Raw genomic sequence first — 5,584 nt, 5'->3', positions numbered from 1 at the left:
AAAGGCCATCTTGATGCAAGTCAGGGCAATATACTTTGGGGTGAAGTATTCTGGTTTCCTTCATCCTTTATTTCTGTGTTATCAGTTTTAATATATACTTTTTTCATATCTGATTTGATTTATTTGGGTCTTCTTTCTTTTTTCTTAATAAGTCCAGCTAATGGTTTGTTGATTTTTAAGATCTTTTTAAAAACACCAAGATTTTTGTTTCATTGGTTTATATATTGGACTTTTTGTCTCTGTTTTGTTTAGTTCTGCTCTGATCTTTATTATGTCTTTCTTTTATTACTTTTGGGTTTGATTTGTTCTTGCTTTTCTAGTTTTTTGAGGTGATTGGTATACAAAAAGGCACACAAATTTTATTAGGTGCACATGTACACAAGGGAGCCACACAAAATATAAAAACTCAAAGAAAGGCAAGAAAGTTGATGCTTTTAAACCATATCATGGTTACAAACAGTAAAGGCTCAGAGCATAGCAAAACAGGTTATAGAATGGAGAGAAGAGGAAAGGCCTGTCTAGCAAAGGGGGTCTTATTATGCAGATGAAACCTCACAAGTAGCAGCCTTCAGAAAGAATAGATGACAGCCAGTGGTAAATGTTTGTCAGATTTTTAAATGTGTCAGATTGTCAGTCTTTCCTAGATCTTGGCAAGGGGTGGGAAGAGGTTCTGAGAAAGACTATTTGCATCTGTTGTTTACTTCACTTTACTTATTCTATGGATGCCAATTTTCTCCACAAAAGTCAGCTTTACAACTATTCTTTTATTTTGAGCTCCTCTGAATAGCAGTCTTGAAATTTGTCAAAGAAGTATATTTTGAGATTATTTTAGTTTCCTTCAGAGGGAAATATGGTAGATGTGGCATAGTAGCAGTTTTGTTCTTGCTGCTGTTCTTTTTTCCTTACTTATTTTTAAACTGACAAATAAAAATTGTATAATTTATCATATACAACATATTGATTTGAAATACATATACATTGTGGATTGGCCAAATAAAATGCAGTTTTGAAGAATTGGTAGGGATTTTGTGGTCCGATGCAATAAACTGGCTGCTATTTCTTGCGGTTAATCAAAGACAAGAGGCAGAAACTGGTCGTAAAAGGAGTGTTTAATTTCTGTAACGAGGCTACAGGGAGATGAGTCAGTATCATTACCAAAAACCTGCTCAAAGCAACACGAGTTCATTCCAGTATTATATCCAAAATTCATAGCCCTTCACCTGCCTCGAATTCAAAGCCTATGAGCAGTTTCAGTATGACTCAGAACTTTCTGACCATAAAAATCTCCTGGTCATGCTGACATTTTTAGATAAGATTTTGGAATTTACAACACTTTTTTTTTTTTAACAGTTTTTCAGAGGAAGGAGTAAGCAATTCCAACATTTGGAAATGTTCTCTATCTCTCAGAGACTCCCAGATTCAGGTACCTCATTTACAGTTGCTGACATGAAATTATGTCATTCCAAATTCTGATCCTGGTTGTTGCTGACTTGAATCTATATCTTTTTCAGCCTGTAACAGGGATATTAAGCCAAAGTCAAGACACAGCTGTGTTGATAATTAAGGATTATTACAGAATTACAAAAGAGAGTATAAACGTTGAGAAATAAAAATAAAATTCCAAGTTTCTCTACTGACTGAACAGATTTCTTGGTCAAGGAGACCCCAGAAAAAACTTAAAAGCTGAGTTCCTGCCCATGACAAGATAAGAGGTTAGACATACCTCATCACACCTCTTCCCTTTTGGAGTCTAGACACAATAACTAACCCACATTAGTGTTAAAAACGAAATAATAAGATGAACAAAACAGGGATTTTCATGCCAATAAGATACCAACTTATAAACAAGACCAAAAGCCATGCAGGGCAAGGTATAGGTCATGCCTATAGTCTTGTCACTCTGCTAAACAGGCCATTTTATTATGGTGGACTCCAGCGTAACTTAAACATGACCTTATTTTAGCTTAAACATTAATTTCTGCTGACTCCAAGTTCAAGACAGAGTCTTACTCTGTTAATCAATTTCAAATTACAGAATCTCTGAATCTACCTATAAATTTCTCCTTCAAGATTGAGGACTAAACTCTGACCTTTTTCTCTTGTCCAAATTCCTAATTAAAAGGAGAGCCCCTCCTGATAAGGACTCTGTGGATAGGGGTTTTTTACCCTATTACCCCATACACTGCAGTTTGTTTTCCAACCTCACTCTGGCATAATATCACACAACAGATAAAGAAAAAAATCAAAGTATTTTGTGATGAAACTACAAAAAAATTACCTCTCGGAGACTCCCAGATTTGGGCACCTCATTTACAGTTGCTGACATGAAATTATGTCATTCCAAATTCTGATCCTGGTTGCTGCTGACTTGAATCTATATCTTTGCAAATTCTGTTTTTGAATAATTTATATTCAGTTTGTAATCTGAATAGAAGTACAAAGTATGGGTCATTGCCTTGCTAGACCCTGTGCTCTTTGAGCAATGACTATCACCATGCTTCCTGCCTTTGGCCCCCTCCCCTACCTTGGGGAGGTGAATCTCTTCTTTCTTTCTCTCTCTCTCTAATTTACTTTTAAATAAACTATATTTTCGAATCTAAAAAAAAGTATGGAATGCTAGTCAGAGAGGTGTCTGAGGCAAATACTGGATATGTCTGCAACTTTCAGCAGTATTGTGAAAAAGGTAACAATTTAGAAAAGACCATTTCACTTGTGCTTAACGACAGAAGTTTGCAGCAACCAATTTCAGATTTTTTTTTAATTTTCACCTACAATCAGTTTTAATAAAGTGAAAAATTTCCGATCACAAATGTGTTAAGATACTTATCTGTTCTCTCTGAAGTCTGCCACCTATGGGATTTCATCTATATCTCAAGAAACTTGGAGTTTTTTTGTCCCTTCCCCCAACAAGACATCTCTTCTACTGATTCCCAAAATTCCTTAGATAAGAACTATAAATTGTCATTCATAAAATCTTTGAGTTCACCTATAAACTGTAGCCCCCACTTCACAGTTATGTGAACTAAATCTTAAAAGTTGCTGCCTAGCTCATACTTTGATGAAAAAGATGAATTTTAAAAGTAAAATAAATAACTGTAAAATATTTATTTCTTAATTTTCATAAGATAATCTTAGGAAGTTGTGAGAATTTGAGAGAAGGAGATGAAACTCCACCTGGGAATGTAGTAAAGGTGTCCTGGAGCTCACATACTGGATGTGAGATTGGAAGTGGAGGAAGCCTTATATTGGTGGACAGGCTTACTCTAGGCTCTTATGGACTTGGAAGAATAAATGGAGAGAAGGTTTTCGGAATATGTTTGTCAAGAATGATAGCTTTATTAACAGAAAAACCAAACTCTGTGAAATATTTTAAAGAGGTTTATTCTGAGCTAATACAAGTGACCAACCACATCCTGGGAAAACACAGTTTCAAGGAGTCCTGAGAAAGTATACCCCAGGCAATTGGATTACAGCTTGGTTTTGCATGTTTTCAGGAGGCAGAAGTTACAGACAAAGACATAAATCAAATCAACACATGGAAGTTATGCATTAGCTCTGCCCAAAAAGGTGTGATATCTTCATGACGCAAAAATTTGAAGTTCACCCAAATATGCTTGAGGAAATTTGTTCTGAGCCAAATGTGAGTAACCACATCCAGGACATAGCCCCAAGTAGTCTTGAGAGCATGTGTTTGGGGTGGTTGAATTGCAGTTTGGTTATACATACTTTGGGGAGGCAGAAATTACAAAAACCATAAATAAATACAAGTGCAGAGAGGCATGGTAGGTAACCAAATACACACAATGTATCTCCAACACTAGAGGTGTCTTCTAGCTGTTGTCGGGCGACAGGCTTGGCGAGGCCTGTAACTCTCTGTTGGCAGCACATCCTCTAGTGAAGGGGCTGCCCTGATCGCTGGCTTCTGCGGGGCCAGGGGCGTGCTCCCCAGGTGCCTCCTGGTCGCTGAATAAATTTTCGTAGTACTGGATCAGCAGTTCGGTGAATGGGTCAGGGGTACAAAGGCGCTCAGGGACGCCACCCCCTGGGACAGCCAGATTAAATTCAGCCCGAAGACATAGGCCAGCTTGGAGCTGTTCATTTTGGTTTTTTTGTTTGTTTGTTTTTGAGTTAGAGTCTCACTCTGTCGCCAAAATGAGCTCTTGGGACACCGTGTACAGGAAGCCCCTGAGGTAACTGAGGACGGTGTGATTGTGCCGGGAGGCTCCGGCAGCAGGGGATGCGCAGCCTGCTCTCCACACTGGTGATCCCAAGAAGCTGCTTGTCAGTCTCAGAGGTTAGCAGTGGAAGACAGGGGGAACAGCTTTTGCAGGAAGGTCTTCAGGATCACGGTAGGGATGTGAATGTTCCCTAGTCGTCAGAGTTCACGGGCTTTCCCTGATTGAGAGCCTCTGGATCTCGCGGACAGCCTGGACGCTGACCGAACCTCCGGAACAGGCCCTCATTGAGGAGTCCTGTCTTTTTTTTGTTCTTTTTTTAAACATATTTTTTATTTTAAAATTGTGGGGTACAGTTAAGGGTGAGGAGTCCTTTCTATCTCAGGTACGTCGTCGTGAACCTCAGCGCAGGGGGGATGAGTTCACCTGGGTTTTTGTCTTTGAGATATTGCAGACTGATGGAGCACTCCTGGGTGGGCAGAGGGTACCGCGGGGACGCGCGTCTCGGCTGAAGGGGGTGGCTGGCCCCTTCATGCTCCAGGCTTCTCATCGTACACCTGAACTTCGGAGGGGGGGTATGACCAGTTGGTCGCATTTGAGGTGTTAGCGGAGCTCGGAAGTGTTCGCGGAGCTCGCTCAGGTTGTTGAAATGGGTGGCTTTTTTCCCAAACTTGTGACGAATGAGGGGCTTGAAGATGTTCCACAGGACCTTGATCAAGCTGGTGGGGTGCACCCACGTAGAGGGCCTTCAAGTTCTTCTTGTACTTCCCATCAAACTCCTGGTACGCGCTCTGGAGCCAGCTCAGGGGCCGCTTGTTCAGTTGTTTAGCGGGTGATGCAAGTAGACCATGGTGTACTTATTCTACACGTGCAGACCAGCGAGTACTTCAAATACTACAGCAGCTGCTGGTGGTTGAACTTGTGGAGGGAGGCAGCCGGCAGCAGCTGAACTTGACCATGGGTCTTCCAAAGCAGTCTTCGCAACTTAGGAGACACATGAAGAGGACGCCCAGGGTGGGGTCTGCAAGGGCCTCAGCCACAGAGCTCCCGTGGCCTCTCCCCTGAAGTCAGGAAGTATCGCGCTCCTGGCCTTTCAACAAGCCTCATCACCCAGGGGTGCAACTGAGCCTTGGAAAATACAGTTTCCACCGGGATTTCATCACATCATTGTGATTGATTGCTCCTCGGCCACTGACGGAGCTCAGGTGCCATATCCTCCCCTCTCTTCGACAAAATTTTAAGTTCATATCAATCAAATAATTTTTTCTAAAGATTTAAATGGTGGGTAAGATCAATTTTACCCTCAATTTACAAATTATATTGAGACAAAGCTTTCTTTGTTTAGTGACAGAGCTAGTATTTATTTATGTTCACATTCTTTTTTATGTGAAATTTCAAACACATAAAAT

The 5,584-nt window shown here is 40.6% G+C and overlaps 1 pseudogene; it reads right to left on the bottom strand.

Moving 5' to 3' along the window:
- Positions 1 to 3,817: 3,817 nt before the first annotated feature.
- On the bottom strand, positions 3,818 to 5,173 carry LOC103259225 (annotated as a pseudogene).
- Between the last annotated feature and the right edge of the window lie 411 nt (positions 5,174 to 5,584).

This window comes from Carlito syrichta, unplaced genomic scaffold (assembly GCF_000164805.1).
Source record: "Carlito syrichta isolate Samal-C Ts95f unplaced genomic scaffold, Tarsius_syrichta-2.0.1 Scaffold302566, whole genome shotgun sequence".
NCBI lineage: Eukaryota > Metazoa > Chordata > Mammalia > Primates > Tarsiidae > Carlito > Carlito syrichta.
Note: the sequence above shows the minus strand (reverse complement) of the source record. Positions and strands in the feature narration are given on the sequence as shown.